Genomic DNA, 18,149 nt, shown 5'->3' on the forward strand with positions numbered 1-18,149 from the left:
AGACCTCTCCGATGGTGAAAATTTTTGCTACCATCTTTCCAAAAGATGCCCAAGATATGGCCCTCTATGCCATCCAAGCCAAGCACCTTCCTTCCCTACACCCTGCAGGAATGGCCTTCTCCTCCTCCACCAACTGCAAGTCCAAGGCTTCTTTCCAATCTGTGCCCTTTTGCTTCAGATCCTGTTATCATCAGATTTCATCCACAGTCCCAGGATGGTTTCAGTCACAAACAGAACAGCTGTCCATGGGGACCAGCACAATTCTCCCCCATCTCAAGTGCACCTGCTCTTCTACGCAGATATTTACTTCAAATTTCATGGCCTCAATTTCAATCTCTCACATTAGACTAATTCTTCCCCATTAAAATCCATCCCTGAACAAGTCTCAAAACATTGGAGTATAAGTTCTTCTGAAGTAAGAATCATAACAAATCCACTACCACTTTCCCCTTTACACAGAAAGAACAAAGAACAGGATCATCTGTGAGCGTCTTGAGGATAGAAATTAGGTCTTTGTCAGTATTTTTGGTTCAACATTCAGCACAAGTACCCCACAGGAAAGCTAAGTGTTACAATTTCATAGAGTAGATGTAGATTTTGTTGAATGGATTAATTCAAAAGCTAACAGGGATGTCAGGCAATAGACAATTTAAGAGAATACGTGGAGAATAAGAGGAGCTGGGGTTAGGATAAAAAATCTATAAACCCTGGGCACTTACCCTGACCCTACTAGAAACCAAGGCTGACTTCATATAAAAGATTAAGGTGTTCTCAAAAAGAGGAACCAAAAAGCACAATCTTGTAGCCCCCTCTTTACAGCCAAAACACTGCTAATCACTGCACCACCGTCGAGAGAGTGAACATAGACATCACACAGCTCGTTTAGGAATGATAATATAGTTTGTTCGGCAGGGTCTCCCCAAATCACAGCTGACTCCATTTTTAAAAATGAACTCTTTCCCCAAGTCTCTTCCAAGTCAAGCAGGCATAAAATCCATCCTGGAGATAAGTCTCATGAAGCATCCAGGATCCTGTGACCTGGCCAGAATTCAGTCATTCTCACTGGTCAGCCTGCTTAGGAACTGACTGATACCAGGAACTTCAGAAAAATGATCAGCAACAGGGGCCTTTAAGATCTTCATTTCCTTTGCTAGGAAAAAAATATGTCAATCTTAAGAGCTAGGGAACTGAACAGAAAAGACCAATAGATCTGAAAAAAAAATGTGTAGCCTGTGCTCTGGGTGTTCAGTTACACACACATCGGTATTGTTTTTTTCTGCCTCAAATTGAAATTCTCCATAAAGAACAAGTAACAGTGGTTACAGTGCCACTTGGGTACCTGCATCCCATATCTGAGTATCTAACTTACAGTCTCGATTTCTCTCTTGATTCCTACTTTCTGTTAATGTACACCCTGGGAGGGAACAGTGATATCTTAATTAGTTGGGGGTCGTTACCACCCATAGGAGACCCAGAGTGAACTCCTAGCTTCTCGCTTTGGCTTGGCCTAACCCCAGAGTCTGAGGGCATTTGAAGAGGGAACCTGTGTACGGATTATTTCACTCTGTCTGTCTCTACCTTTGAGATAAATAATCAACAAATAAATAAAATTAAACATATATAAACAGCAAGCAGGAATCAAGATGCTAGAATAGGGTAAGGACACATTTAAACTGATGAAGAATCATTACCCAGTGTGAAGCAGAGAGGGCACATTACAGGAAATAGGAGAGGAAAGGCCAATGACAGAGGAGCACCTAAAGACTAATGGACACGGGAAAGCAGCAGAGATGATGGCATGGTGTTACAGTCACCAGAAACCCCAGAGGCATTTGGCGAAAGGCTATCTGAGATCCACCAGCAGCTGGAGCTCCACCCACAGCCAGGTGGGAAGGGGAGTTCAACTGGAGCTGAGCAGGTGAGGTCAGAAAAAGAACTGCCTGTCCTTCTTATTTCTTTGAGGAGCAGAGACAGAGCAGCAGATCCCAAACAGGTTGTGCAGGAACAGGGTGGATTTCACAGTCCAGGACCCCGACACAGCCGAATCAGGTGCCATTTTATATACAGAGGCAAAGGTTATGGGATGGGACCACACATACACTAAGATAGGAGCAAATTAATTTCCGGCTCAGTGAATTGCATTGACTTGACATCCTATAGGTTCCACCTAAAACAGGTCCAGGTAGCCCCCAGACTTAATGGCCAGCAAATCACAAACTCCATGAGTGGCACATTAAGCATCATTTTGTAGAGTGGCAAAGGCTATGAGACTGAAGGGACAACAGAGAGCTGCACATGCACTTGTGCTGGGAGTGAACTCACTTGCAGTTCTGTGGATTGCACTGGGCCTAGAGGGAAAATAATACCAACTTTGGCATCCTATGGGTCAAAATAGGTTCAGGTGGGCCTCAAATCTGACAACCAACAGGTTCTAGCAAGATCAGCACCACCAATAACCTATTTATTTATGATACCTCGTGTCTCCCTAATAATTGGAACTGCTCAAACAGTAAGTGAAGAAATGTTGTACACACAAAAGTACAGCCTCAGCACAAGCTCACAGGAGGTGGAGAGTTGTGAGCCAAGAGCTGGTGCTACACAGACCTTGGAGGAAGTCTAACACAAGTGAATCAACGGATGGAAAATCTTCCTCTTTGTCTCTCCTGCTCTATGTATGTCTGACTTTCCAATAAAAATAAAATAAAATAAAATAAAATAAAAAATAAATTGTTTAAAAAAAAAACACACAAAAAGCTGGAAGCAGAGCTGAGTCAAGCTAAAAAAAATTCAAGAATTAAGAGACACAATTAAAAGGCCAAATACAACAGTTGTGGCAGTTCCACAAGGCGCAGAAAGAAAAGCTGGATTTAAAAATGTATCTAATGAAATAATAAAAGAAAAATCCCCTAATCTGGAGAAAAAATTGGGAAAGAGAATGCAGGAGGAGCACAGAATGCTCAACATGGTTGGCCAAAGTAATCTTCATCACAACATATGATAATCAAGCTCTCTTCAGTCAGACATAAGGAAGAGATCCTTAAATGTGAATGTGAAAAAAATCAACTGACCTATAGAGGAATGGCAATCAGACTCACAGCTGACCTCTCATGGGAAGCTCTACAGGCCAGAAGAGAATGGAGTGAAATAGTCCAGATTCTAAAAGCAAAAAAATATTTGATCCAGAATAACGCACCCAGCAAAACTTTCCTTTGTCTTTGAAGATGAAATAAAATTCTTCCACAGTAAAGAAAAGCTCAAAGAATACAACTCTTTCAGACCTGCCCTACAAATGATACTCAAAGATGTTCTCTTGACAGAGAAAAGTAATAGCACCCACCAAAAGCAAAATGACAAAACCAAATTACCACCTATTCTTATTAACCTTGAACATAAATGACTTAAAATCATCAATCAATGAAATGTCATAGATTAGTGGACTGGATCAAAAAAACATAACCCATTTATCTGTTGCCTACATGAGACACATCTCACCAACAAAGATCAGCAGAAATTATAGCTCATGGGTTTTGATATTTTTGTTATTAGTTTCATTTCTTCAAAACACTTTTTTCTCATTAAATTCTGTACTGACTCACAGGTCATACATTAGCATCATTGTATTCAAGAAGGTTCTTGACTTTCTTTTTTCATTTTTTGGCGACACATTGGTCATTCAGTAGGAAGTTATTTAACTTCATGGCATTGTAAATTTCTATTTTTCTTCCTGTTGTTGATTTTGCTTTGTGGCTTTTCATTTAAGGAGATGTACAGTAACTGTGTGAGGATACCATGCTGTATGCATCTCCACTTCCAGATCAAAGATGGACTCCCAAAGAAACTGTTAAATATATCTTGACAATAGTTTGCTGCCACTGTCCATTCCCATAATGACTGACTTATGACTGTTTCTGAGGAACTAAACTGTTGTGATAATATGGGGGAAATGAGTGGAGGAGATAAGGGTTTTGGGGAGGGAGGAAGGAAAATCTCAGAGCCAATGGAAATGCATCATAAAATAATAATGAAAACACACACACACACACACACACACAAAGAGCAAGCAACACTGAATTTCTGTCCCTGTCCACGGTTCTGATTAAACTGTATCCTCCTGCAACAGGTATCAAAGACTTTTCCCCTTATCTTGAGTAGTATCTCTTTCTTTCTTCCTGTTTCCCATAAGTCTATTTGTTTATGAGTGACACAGATTGATAACACCTTACTCACAAGATATGACTACTGTATAAGAAGTGTTCAGTATAAAATGTGGCTTACAATAAGCATCCATGTTTCTCATGAGTAATATTATACTAATATTTGTTTAAATTGGGATTTATTATGAGTTCAGTTTAAAAAGCATGCATAAATAATTAGGTTAAAACAAAACTTAATTTAACTGTCTTTAACATTTGGAATCCAGCCTGAAAACACTGAACATTTTCACATTCACTCAACTCAATTCGCAAGTACTTAGATGAAAAAGCTTAAAGTTAACCAAGATTCCTTCTCACTCACAAATATGTTTGAGTGAACTACCTCAAATGGCAGATTGTCAGAACTAGAACCGAAACTGGAACTCACATCTTCCCAAAATGTTGGAAGACCCCAAAATGAAAACCACCATCACTGTCACTATCTCACGTAGCTGACCTGGGGTTGTGACTACTCTTGATACAACCTTCCAACTAAAAGAAGCAGAAGCATGCTGAATTTCAAACAGGGATAAACATCTTTGGGAAGTCAAAGATACCAGCTTTTTTGTATGCAATAAGAACATCATTACCTTTCCTCATAGATTCTGTTCAACATTAAAAAAATTAGAATCAACATTTATAGATTAATTGAAGATGGGTGGATCAATCAAACCACAGAAATTAATTATTGAGTACCTTCGTGGAGATTGGTGCTATACTATGTTTTTAAAATAGAGGCAAAACCCAAGAATGTAACAGCCCTAACCTTGCAAAGTCTGAGAACCACATATAGGACACACTCAAAAATGATACTAATAAAAGACAGCCTATGTCAAGTCTCTAAGAGATACAGTAGATACAGGTCTGTGCAATTATCTGGGTGGCTCAGAGATGGACTCAGGCTTCCAAAGACAGCAGTGTGGGGGAGGAGTTCTGCCTTGTTGTTAAGATGCAGGTTGGGACTGGGATTCTACATCAGAACCAATGAGCTCAATATTTAGCTCCAAAGCCTGAATCCAGGTTCCCGATACTGTGACCCCTGAAAGGTCCCTGTAATGGCTCAAGTAGTTATTACTTGCCACGTGGAAGACCTCGATTACTTCTTGGGTCTCACCTTTGGCTTGGCCCAGTTGCAGCCTTTGCATATATTGGTGGAATGAACAAGTACATAGGAGCTCTCTATATCACACACACACACACACACACACACACACAGAGGCATGGAGAGAGCTAAGGTATGCCATTGGACTATTAAATCAACTATTTAAGCTAAGGACTTGAGTTTGCCAGTGTTGAGAAACAAAGTCTCTGAGGAGGTGTTTAGAAACAGTGTGACTTGTCTTCATCAGCTTTGCATCCCAATGACTAGCATGGTGCATGTCAAATAGTAGGTGCTTAGTTTATATTTATTGAGTGTCAGGTAAGAAGAATTTGCTGAGTTGAAAAAATAAATAACAACAACAGCAACCAAACATTAATCTTATTTCAACATGTGACAGAGAAGTTACAACATGACAAGAGCAAAGGTAAAATTGCACATAATTAAGTGCTACAATGTATGGTAAAGTAAAAAAGTTCTCAGGATGCGATAGACAAAGTAGTTCATACAGAGCTACATGAGTCTAGGGTACTGTCTTAATAAAAGGGGAAACTGGGTTAGACTTTTAGGAAAGGCAAGGTTTGGCCCTAATGAGTCATAATACAGATGCATATATGGGCAATGCAGCTAATATTAATATGTGAATCCTGGGATCTGGAAAACAATAGCAAGTTGTGTGACTGTGGCTTTCATTACAGTACTTCTATGGGCTCGATTCAAGCTGTGAACCAGCAGTTGGAGCTATGCAGCACAGGCAGAATGAGGACAAAGTACCTCCCAGATGGAAGAAATAAGGTAGATAATAAAGTCAGAAGAAAGGACTTGAAGGCTTGGTAAGATTAAGAAAGTGAGAAACTGGCCTTGCTACACACACAGAGAGACAGAGAGAGACAGAGAGAGACAGAGAGAGAGAGAGAGAGAGAGGAAAGAGAGAACACAGCAGAAAATGTGATTAAAGGGAAAAATCTGAGTTTGAATTCCAGATACAGAATAAGGGGAATAAGAATCAAAGATGACTTTAATGTGCCTAATTGGTTTGGAGAAACTGAGCTGAAATTAAAGCTTTTATTTTTCCAGGCTGGTCTTCTATAATCAATTATGTCGATCTCTAAAGCAAAAGTTACCTAAAAAAACTCTCTGAGGAAAATATCCATTTTAGAACTTTTGGATTGGCTGCTGTAAGCTTCCCTGTGCAGTTCTGGGCTGCGGCCCTGGGATTGTATATGACAGCAGGGTCACTACATACAGAGCTGTGGATCAAAAGTATCCTTAAAAATAGTGTGCCTCCTTCCTCGCTTAACACATCTCACTTAAGGATTTACATTTCTACCAGTGGAGCCAATCAAAGCTATAGTTCCCTCAGTTACAGTAACCTGGGCTAAGCATAGTGGTTATTTTTCTGCTGACGGGTGGGCTTTGAACTCACACCTCCCAGCTGTGAAGGGGAGATTTAATTCAAACAGTAGGCTAGAGATGATTTTTGGAGAGCAAGTAGCCAGCCCAATGAAAGTCTGGAGTGTAAATGGCTGTTCTTTTCAATTAGTGCTTTTATGCTAGGGTCCCTGCAGACAGGAATTTTCAGCAGGCCCTCTGGTCTCTGGGTAGAACAGAGAGGAACCTCTTCCACTCTTGCAAGCTGCCACACCTGTTCCTTGGCCAAAGCCCAGCTTTGTTGGTGACCAGTTTTAATGAGGTGCTTTCCTGTAGTGCAAAGTTGAAGGAATGCTAAACTACTAAGCAATCAAGACAAAGTATAATGCAACATTTTAGAAAATAAAATTAATATAAAAACTCCATGATGAATAAAATATCAAACTACTGATTTTTCAATCTCATATTAAAACATAATTTTTCTTGATCACCAAATGTTTGGTGCCCCCTTACACATTGTACCCTTTCACACGCAAGTGATTTATATGTTTTCCTTCCTTCCAAACCCTGCAAAGAATACAGAAGCTTGTGAGATTAAGAACAGGAGGGCGCACAGGTGGAGAGACCATCATGGATTTGGCTGTAGGCAAACTCCTTTAGACTTTGGTCATGGCAGATAAACGAATATTGAAGAACACTTCAAGAAATATTTCTATCTGGCAGTGATGGAACAGAGCATATTGGATTGTTAACTTTATGGGGAACAGGTCTAGTCAACCATTAACAAAAGCTGTCTTCCAATTTTCCAGGTGGATCTCCTGAGAATTAATGACCCAAAGGCCATTCAGTAGGCAATGAATATCAAATCACCCCCTTTTTTTCCAAGTCTGCTGGACAAAGATCAGGTGAAATTCTAAGACCAGTATCCTAGCCTAGGAACTGACACATGGGCAAGACTATTAAATGGCCATTGTGAAATACTACAGCCTGTGAGAACCTTGACAACAAGTTAGTTTCTTAGGTAGTTCCAGTTCTCACAGTCCAGTCCAAAGCCTTGGTTAGTCCATGCTCATTGTTAGCTTAATAATAGTCACCTAAGGTTGCACTGGCTTCCTAATGGGTTGGGCAGTTAAAGGGAACTTTCTAGTAAGGTGTGTCATATACCTATAGATCTTGTTTTAACTCATTCTACAGGGGAAACCCTTGTCCACCAACACAAATTCATATTGGTTCACAGGCACTTGGAGGAACAGCTGACCCTCAAACTTCTTTCAAAGAGTGTAATCATATATTAAATGCTATAATCATACGCTTTAAAATTTTTTTTGCAATAATGTCAGATTTACAGAAAAGTTGCAAAATTAGTACAGGGAGCTTCCAAGCATGCTTTTTCCAGTATTATAATGTTAACAACTTTTATCACCGAGTATCATTATCAAACCAGGAAACTGACATAGTGACATAGTTACTATGCTGTAAATGAAACTACAGACCTTATTCTGACATCAGCTATCCTCCTAATGTAACTTTTTTGTTCTTGGTCCAATTCGGCCTCTCACATTGAACTGAGCTATCATATTTTCCAAGTCCCCTCCAATCCATGACAGTATTTCCTGGTCTTCTGTGACCTTAACTCTGTACATTAAATCTGCTATTTTGTCCTGTTTTGTCCTGGGTTTGTTTAGAGCCTTTTCATTATTCTATTGAGGTTGCACATTTTGGGCACAATTCACCAAAAGTGAAATTGTGTCCTCCTTAACATGTCCTATCAGAAGGGCCATTACGCTGGTCTGTCTCCTTCTCAAGATTTCCCTTCCTCGTCTGGTTACAGCTCTCCATTGTGAAGCTGCTGTATTTCTCTGTGTCATGAAGAACTATTCAAATATTGTATTTCTCATCAGATGTTTCAGCCCATTTCTTATAGTAACCACCCATGGTTCTTTAACGTAACGATGGATACTTCATGGTGTTTGGTTAATCAGAAGTAAACTCAATACTTTTTTAAATTTCATTTATCTTCAAAATCTACTGGGCTAGAAACATACCTTCCTGCTAGTCCTCTCTTCTCCACATCTATGATATTAGGTATCAAATTCAAGCATTACAAATCCACAGCATCAAACCCAGCCCTATTCAACTCCTCATTCTTATCCCACCCCTACCTCAGGAACAAGAGCCCTTTTTCTCACTGGTCTACATAAGACCTCAAAGTTTCTAGCACCAGAAGTGAAGAAGCTACTGGCAATCAATAACAATTTTAACAAAAAAATAGAACATAGCTCTTCTCCTTGTTTATGCTGGGTTTTAAGTTGCCTTAACATGACTGCATCCCCTGAGTTTACTCTCTGTGGTCAGCCCCAACAGGGCCCTTATCTGGAAGCCTATGCAGAGCTCTGGGGAAAAAGAAAAGTGCACATGTGTTCCCCTGGGTCTCTGGCTTATCTTGGGGGTTTTTCGGGGGGGGGGGGGGAGGAAGGGGTTGTTTTATTTTTTTGTGTGTTTTTTTGTGTTTTTTTTTTGTTTTATTTATTTATTTATTTATTTATTTATTTATTTATTTGACAGTTCTTTTGAGTCCCTGGCACTGATGTGCTGCCACATATTTGCCAATTGACTCTTCAGGACAAAAAAAAAGGGGTGGGGGTTGGGGCTGGGTATAAAATGTCTGCTGATTTCTAAAACCTGAATGCTGCCTTCATGGTTTGTTTCAAGCCACAGTAGCAGAGCACTAAATACTATCCATACCTCTCAGAAAATAAAATATAGTCAATAATTAGGAAGCTTCTGAGTTTTGCTTATGTTGCCTGACGGTTGCCGTGGCTACCGGAGGAGGGCGGAGCCTGCTTACAGCCACGCCAGTGCAGCACTGTTACTTTAGGCTAGGACCCAGAACGGATGGCAGAATTCTGGCACACCCCTCAGGCATCAGAATCACTGCTGTGCCAACGACGGACACCAGAAATATTCCCCACCAAATAAGGGCTGGAGGACCACCCCGCTTCGGCGTCCATGTCAAGGGGGTTTAAAACTGCCTTGCACGTCTCTCCCTGGCTCTTCACCTCGCAGCTCCGTTCTTCACAAGCGCCTTTCCGCCACATGGGGAAGGAAAGCCCATGACTGGCGTTCCCTGGAAGAAAAGCCATCTAAATTCTTTCCTACACAGTGTTCCTTCACTGGTGATTGGTGGTTCTAACATCACCTTTTATTCTAAGACAGCTTTTTTTTGGGATATAAACTGATAGTTTGTAAATTCTAAATTTCTATTGATTTGAGCAGGCAGAGAGACTAAATGAAATAGGGGGAGTGAACCTTCATCTATGGGGTTACCCTCCAAATGCCTGTAACAACCATGGCTGAGCAGGAGCTGAAATCGTGAGCCAGGAACCTCAACACAAGACTCTCACTTAGTAGAAAGCCAAGACTTAAACCCTGGAACTCCAGTGTGGGTGTCACAAGTGTTATCTTCCCAGTTAGGCCAAATGCCCACCCAATTTATAAAAAATATTAATAATGGCAATTATTAAACAACTGCCTCATAAAATTTCCAAAACTTTCAGGGCTCATAGCGCTAAGGAGTCCTCCCCAGGCTCAACACCTGTCTACCACGCTCCCAGGAAGCAAACTGCGCCTTTATTTTGTTGTAAACAACGAAAGGGATGTTTTAGAAGCATCGTGGAAGGGTCATAGGAGGGAAGTGGGATGTGTGTGGAGGTACTGCATGTCTTAAGCGGTGTCCTTGCTTACTATGATCCCTACACCCCTGGAGAAATAGAACCCTCAATTTTATAGAGAGGTGAAATGACTTCCAAGGTTCCATAGCCCAGAAGAACTAGTGCCAGCAACTATCCTATGTTCTGCTCGCTGCTAAAAAAGAAACAAACAAAAATGGTGCACATGATAGGAGCTCTCTAAACTTCTGTGGACATGGACGTGACCTGACACCACAGCTTGCGCTACTCTCTTCCCCAAGGAAATGATGCCTGTGGAACCGTCAGTGGCAGGCAGAGGGGGTACCAGAGGTTCTCGACTTTGGAGTGAGACAGGGCCATTCCTCCAGGCTGTGCCATTTCCTAACCGTGTATTAGTTAGGAATGTCACCTCATCTCTCTCTGAGGTTAAACTTTCCCACTCACAAAATGGATATAAGAAAATCCACCTTGCCATATGGTGATCAGAGAATGTGTGAGACAGTCCTGTGTGCATCTAAAGGCATATGGAGCGTACACCACCTGTCATCGTCCAGGGGAAGCCATTTCAGTGGTCTAGGAAGTGCACATGTAACCCCTTGAAAGCCAGAGCTGGAAAAAGTGGTAAAAAAATATATAAAATGGCTTTGAATACAGTTTAAGGTACAAGATTCTCACTTATTTTAATGCTCCAGTTTGGGGCCCTGGAATGCACCAAGAAGAAAGCATTTCAGCAAGCCTACCTCCCTGTCTTTCATTTGAAAAACAAACAAAAAAAAAGTTGGAAGAAAACCCTGCTGCTACTATAGGGTGGTATTGATTCCTGGGAATTAAAGTGTAATGCACAGAGGCACCAGCAGTTTTCCTTCCATCTTGGCTGACTGAGATTATTAAAGAACCAAGAGCTCAGGATGGCCATGGCAGGTGCACGTGAGAGGTGCGGCAAGAGTCACATCTGCTCAGGCACTACAGACCCTGACAGTACCAAAGATGCTTTCACGTCTGTGTGAATATGTGTTAAAGTTACATTCACCCAGAACCACAAATGCACATTCAGATCATTTATACAGAAATGGAGGTAAGAGTGGAAGATAGGATAGAAGATAAAAATTCTTAAATAAGATTATAGGAGGCCACTGTTTTGGACTCCTGTACCAGGGCCTCAACAGACCAGATAAAAGTAAAGTTACAGGAATCAATGACAGTTATAGGAATCAATGGAAAAAAAGGGCCAGCCCACCCGAGCCTGTATAAACTCCTTCAGCCCAGTGCAATGGCTCAATTGTCTAAAGTCCTGCTCTTGCAAGTACCAGAATCCCACATGGGTATCAGCTCATCTGCCAGCTGCTCCATTTCCCAAACAGCTCCCTGCTTGGGTCTGGAAAAGCAGAAAATGGCCCAGATCCTTAGGACCGTGCATCCATATGGGAGACTCAGAGGAAGCTCCTGGTTCCTGGCTTCTGATCGGCTCAGCTCCAAACACTATGGCCATTTGAGGATTGAACCATCAGATGGGAAAGCTTTCTTTCTGTCTGTCCTCTCTGTACAATCTGCCTTTCTAATAAAAATAAATAAATCGTAAAAAAAAAAAAGCACTTAATTTTAGCCCTTTCAAGAAATGTAGCCTGATGTCAAGCAGTCTGCATTTCTGTGTTCCTATTTCTTATTTCAGCTCAAGCTATCTTACAGAAACTAACCCTTGCCAGGCCCAGTTGGGTTCCTTCTCTATCTTAGACAAGTTGCTATCTGATTCAAAAATCACCTACCAGAGTCAATTATATCAATAAAACCAATGTAATGGAATTCTAGATCTTGGCCAAAAACATACACAACCACAACATCAAGGTATAGCTCTACACAGAACAAAGAAAAGAATGGATCCTATACTGAAGGGTGTGACTTAATCAACCCTCTCTACTTGACATCAAAGACAAAAAGAGGAAAGAAAACACCTTGTTACTCTCCGGAGCAGAAGGCACCCAGAGGGAATCGAGTCCCGCAATGTTCTTAGGCGACTCATACTTATACATGTATTCCTTCCTTCCTTTTGTCAGGTAGATATTAACCTATGTGTGTAAGAGGGCAGAAAAAAATGAAAAGTTGCAAAGAAAACAAACTTGTGTACACCGGAACAAGTAAACAGGTTCCGAAATCAGTGATCAGCCTCTGGTCTGTTCCCCCTAGTCCAAGATGTCCTTGCTTGTCCCTTAACAAAAGGAGCTCACTGAATTGCGAGATCAATACAGCTCCTCCAACAAGGTCAGAATCGCTGGGGTAAAGGGAATCACTTGCTTCTCCAATGAGATGTAAACCTTTGATGGTCAGTATTGTCCAGAGGGATTTGTTTAAGGGGAATTCCACATTCAAACCGGCCTCCACCCAGACTTTCCCGGAAGTGGGAGGAAGGTAGTAAAAACAGGAGGCCTATACTCAGTCTGAACACAGATGCGGGCATTCCCATCTCTTCACTTTTGCAAACGAACCAAATTAAAATTTCATTTCCATTGGCTCATTCTTTTTGTTTTTTTAAAGATTTATTTATTTTTATTGGAAAGGCAGATCAAATTTAGAGAGAGAAAGACAGACAAGGGAAAGATTGTCCCTCTGCTGGTTCATTCTCCAAATGGCTGCAACAGCCAGAGCTGATCTAAAGCCAGGAGCCAGGAGTTTCTTCTAGGTCTTTCATGTAGGTGCAGGGTCCCAAGGCTTTGGGTTATCCTCGACTGCTTTCCCAGGCCCCAGGCAGGAAGCTGGATGGGAAGTGGAGCAGCCAGCACATGAATTGTCACCCATATGGGAACCTGGCCCCTGTGAGGTGATTTAGCTCCTGAGCCATCACACCAGGTCCTCATCTGCTCCTTCATTGGCTACTTTCATCGTTGTTGACAGAACAAGTTCCCAGCATTCAAATCAGAATCACACTCTGAGAGCCACATGAGCCAGGCATTGTGGTGTGGACAGAACTGGAAACGTAGATAACAGGTGATCTGTCTCTCAGATGTATTGGCAGAATCAAGTCCTCATAAGAAGGTAACAATACAGGAACTGCAATGGAGCAGACAGCAGCTGCCTTCAGAGCCACAAAAGGTGGGGTAGAAGATGAGAGAAGTCTTCCTGGCGAGAGTGACATTGAATCTGACTTCTGAGCACTAGGTGGGAGTCAGCTGGGCAAGGAACAGAGGTAATGCTTCCAGACAATGCACACAGCACGCACAGCAGCCCAGAAGCGAGTGCCGCCCATCGGGAGCATGGAAAGGGTTTTGGTGGAACTGAAGAATGATAGAGTACAGAAGGAACTGGTGAAAGGTGAGGCTGAAAGTGGGAAGTCTCTGAAGTGGAGAGCTCAGGCTTGAACTCTGAGAACTTGGCGCTCCAAGCAGGGGTGCTCACACAGGAGAGTATAACACAAAGCAGTAGGTGCTAAAATGTCAGCGTGACTATAATGTTAGCCCATTTTTAATTTTTTTAAGTGCCTCACTGCAGCTTCCTAAAGGAAAAGGTTTACTCTATTACTCAGTTTGGACATCACAGCTTAAGATCTGCAGTGCCATCAGTCTGCACTCCAGCAGAAGCTGGCCATGATGGAGTGAGTGTGTGGGAGGAGCAATCACACAGCGAGCCAGGAAGCAGAGAAAGACACTTTTCTTCCACTCTCTCTGCAGTCCTTGTGCCTATGCTGATGTCATGATTTCAACTGCATTCCAGAAATCTAATCCGATGCATTCACTTCCGAAAAGCCCTAGCTTAAGATCCTACAATTGGATCAAGCCTCCATTTTAACCCATCAACCATTAACATTAACCTGTTAATTGTAAATATCAAACATAGGGATTTAAAAGTCTGTATGAGTTTGGAGAGCTAAATCCTGTTCAATCTATAACACACATATATAAGAAACAGCATAGTTCTATCTGGGGAGATGGAGGGCATGAAGAAATGAAGCCAGTCCCTAACCATCATGCATTTGACATTTACTTCTTTAGCCCCAACGTCTCTTCCTTGACTTGCTCCTGTAGCTAACACCCCAGTTCTAGCCTCTAGGAACTTTGGGGAAACTCACAGTACCTTATCAAAGAAAATACTTGTCCCAGACAGACCAGAACCCATCTTTATAACATTTTAAAGGAAACATCCATTCATTCCTAGGATTACTAGGGCCTATGTTGTGGCACAGCGAGTTAAGATTCTAATTCTATGTTGTATCAGAGCATTGGCTGGAGTCCTGACTTTTCCACTCCTGATTCAGCTTCAGGTTGATGCACCTGGAAGAGCAACAGATGATGATCCAAGTACTTGGGCTCATGCCAGCCATGTAAGAGCCTCAGATGGTGTCCCTGAGTCCTGGCTTCAGTCTGGGCCACCCCCAAACACTGAAGTCAATTGAGACTGAATGAGTGAATGGAAAATCTACTTCTACCTCCATCACTCTCTTTCTGTCATTCTGCCTTTCAAATAAATAAAATAAATCATATATATGTATATAGGTAGATAGATAGATATGAACTCCCAAATCATTCATGATTGAGTGTCTTGGTAAAACCATCCAGGTTTGCTCAATAGACTCAAAGTTTATTTGTTTCTTTCTGTCTGTCTTTATTTAAAAAGGTGATTTTTGGCATTCCCTACTTCCCTTATTCAGATACAACCCACATCATTACCTCTTCAGAGTCAGAAGTCATCCTTACCCACTTTAGGATCATTAAACAGGGGACAAAATGATGACTCGCCTTTCTCTTAGAGGAATGAAACATAAAAAGGAAAATCTTGTTTTAAGAAGGGGAAAAGAACCAACTCCCTCCGGCTCTGGCACAAAATTAAATTTTATGAGTTACTCAGCAGCCAGGGAGGCAGAGAATGAAGCCAATGTGAAACCACCTTTCAATGTAACTGGAGTTGACAACTAAGCATGCTCGGGGAGAGGGAGAAAAGGAGGTAGCAGAGGCAGAAGTTAGGCCTTTCATCCTTCCTAGCAGCTGCTCCCCTTCATATGTTAAGTGCAACTTCCGCAAGCTGGGGGAGGGAATTAAACACTATCATTTAAAAAAAAAATCAACATCCAGGCTACAGCAGATATCTCTCCTGGAGCTATATGCCACCTGAGGTTATAAAGAATTAGGTAACCCTGCTATACTGGGCTGTAATTACTAGAACAAGAACAATCACTGAACAAGCGACTTTCTCCATACGCCAAACATCTTAATACTTCCCAAACTAAAGCTTGGCATCCTGCACTATAATTGCTAACTTTCCACACACGGTTGTACCCCTGGGCAATGATTTTAGTAGGTGGACATAGCTTATGCTTGAGGCAGGACAATGGAACACTCCATGGTGCCAACTAAGACTCAGTGAAAAATAGCTCTGTTGCTATCAGCAGAGAAGATCCAAACAATCAGGAGGGGAAAAATTATAACAGTTATCCCAGGAGTTATTCTCCCTACTTTTTTCTCTTCCTTCAAATTCCCAATTTTGAGAAACTTCTCCGTAGAAACCAAAGTTGATTCTCGCACGTGCCATTCCTCTAACAAAAATCAATTCATGACTAAAAATAAATGTATTCAGTCTTTGCCATTTTATGGCTTATTAAATGCATATTAGAAGATGCTAGATTTTGTAGACTAGAAAGGACTGTTAAATGAAGAAGGTAAAGGAATGAGAATGAGGCCAGCTGTTCTTCATTGTCAGTGAACACTGAAGAACAACATGTAGAACCACGTTAAAGCAATGGTTCTTAAAGTGCCAGTCCTGCACCAGTACATTGCGTCACAGACAGGGTCACTCTCCAGAGCCAAGGATCGGAGGAGTGTTTCACAGCATTTTTAGGTTACTGGGGTATACACTCAAGTTTGAGATATTCTGCAATAGAACTGTGGCTCTTCATCCTGAATGCCAGATATGGAAATGGGTTAGTGGCTCCTCTACCCCAAACTAGGTTAAACACAATAGCTAGCAATGGGGCCTAGGCACCACTGATTTCGGCATACTGGTTAATCTGTCAGTTAAGATGCTTGTACTCCATATTGGAGTGCCTGGGTTCAAGTCCCAGTTTCACTGGGGGTTCCAGTTTCCTGCTAATGAAAACCCTGGGAGACAACAGCTCCTGTCACCATGTGAGAACCCAGGCTCTGACTTGGCTCAGCTGCTGCAAGCCCATCTGAGGAGTGAACCAGAGGGTGGGAGTTCTCCCCAATCTCTGTCTCTCTATCTCTCAAATAATTACATAAATAAATGTTTAAAAAGTAAAAAGTTCCCCAGATGATGTGAAATTTAAAATCTATACATTTGGTGTTTTAGCGGAAGAAGGAGAACAGAACCAACTGGGCAACTATCCCAAACAAACAATGACAGCAAAAAATCTTGGTGAATGGAGTCAACGGACACTGGGCGGGTGGCATCATCCTCGGATCAGTGAAATCGGCAGCATTTCAGAACTATCCAAACCACTTGGACAGAAGCCTTGGAATATTTACACACTGAGACTCTGGGTTGATAGGAGGTGGTGGTTCCTTGTCCCTGGGTACTGGGACGTGTGGAAAGTTGTGAGTGGTTCCCCTTTTGTCTCCCTCATCCCCCAGAAACAACAAGAAGAAATAGCAAATTTGGAAGCAATGAGTTCACCCAATTTTCCCTAAACCTCGATTCTTTCCACCCTGATCAATCATGTAATCATTATTAAAAAATAAAATTAAAAAATTTTTTTCAATAGCACCCCTCAAAAAAGAAGTCTTAAAAACACACACTCTATTAAGGCACACCTATGTGGATATTTATCGAGTATACAAAATTATAATTTCTGTATGAATAGATTCACATTATTAATAGTTGCTAGCTGAGTTTTGAACTTGCTTGATTGAAAACCTAAAAAATAAAACTGGTTTGTTAAAAAATAAAATAAATCCATGCATATAAAAGGCATTCTGACAGTTCATCAGAAATGCATACTGTGAAAAACTATGCATGGATTTCAAATTTTTGGTGTGCCAAAATAAACTCTTTCAATTCCATTTTTCCATGAACTTCATGAAGACCTCTCATCAAACAAGACCCACCTAGATTAAATACTTTTGGACTCTGGATGTTCAGTTTGACACCATGTTTTCATGGTCACTGAGTGGGCCTTTTCCTAAACAGGGGAGTTTCCGTCATCACGAGTGGGCGAGGTTGACGTGTGATGCTCACCAAAAGCACTGAAATCTTGCAGCGAACTCAGTAGTGACAATGACATTTCACAGCTTCCCCAGCAAGACAGCTGCTGACCCGGGAAGGGGTGGACTTATTCCCTGTCAAAGGCAGTGAAGAGTAGCTCCGTGCCACCCACATGCAGAGACCACACTCTCCCAAGGGAAGCTCCAGAGCCTCCTACAACTGGGCTAAGACCTCAGCACCATGGGTGTAAGACGGCAGGTTCTTGTCACTCTTGTCTAGTGCTCGTGGCTGCACAAAAATGATGATGAGCTGTCAGGGCAGAACTGGAGTTCATTCCCCAGCAACGGGTGGGCCTCAGCATCTGCTTTACAAATGAACTGGGTTAGGGCCATCCTTCTATCCAAATCAGGAACTTGGCAGCCAGCCCAGAATAACTGAGTTCCTCAAAGTGGGATCCACTGGCATATTCCCAAACATCCACAAGAGTTCTCCAATTAATAGAGCTAAGCATTACTGAAATGTAAGAAACCCTTCCGATTGGATTAACAGAAAGAGGCAACATTCTTCAGGATGTTACTGCAGAAATGATGCGCCAACTGTCTCCTCTCTACTATAAATAAACTAAGACAAGGGGTCTGGGCTGTGGTGCAGTAA

The 18,149-nt window shown here is 41.7% G+C and overlaps 1 protein-coding gene across 2 annotated transcripts in view; it reads right to left on the bottom strand.

Annotated features, from left to right (window-relative positions):
- DOCK2 (dedicator of cytokinesis 2) overlaps positions 1 to 18,149 on the bottom strand; it is a 526,535-nt gene that overhangs the window by 355,615 nt on the left and 152,771 nt on the right. The gene's annotated exons all lie outside the window — the stretch shown is intronic.

Source organism: Ochotona princeps, chromosome 19 (assembly GCF_030435755.1).
Source record: "Ochotona princeps isolate mOchPri1 chromosome 19, mOchPri1.hap1, whole genome shotgun sequence".
Classification (NCBI taxonomy): Eukaryota; Metazoa; Chordata; class Mammalia; order Lagomorpha; family Ochotonidae; genus Ochotona; species Ochotona princeps.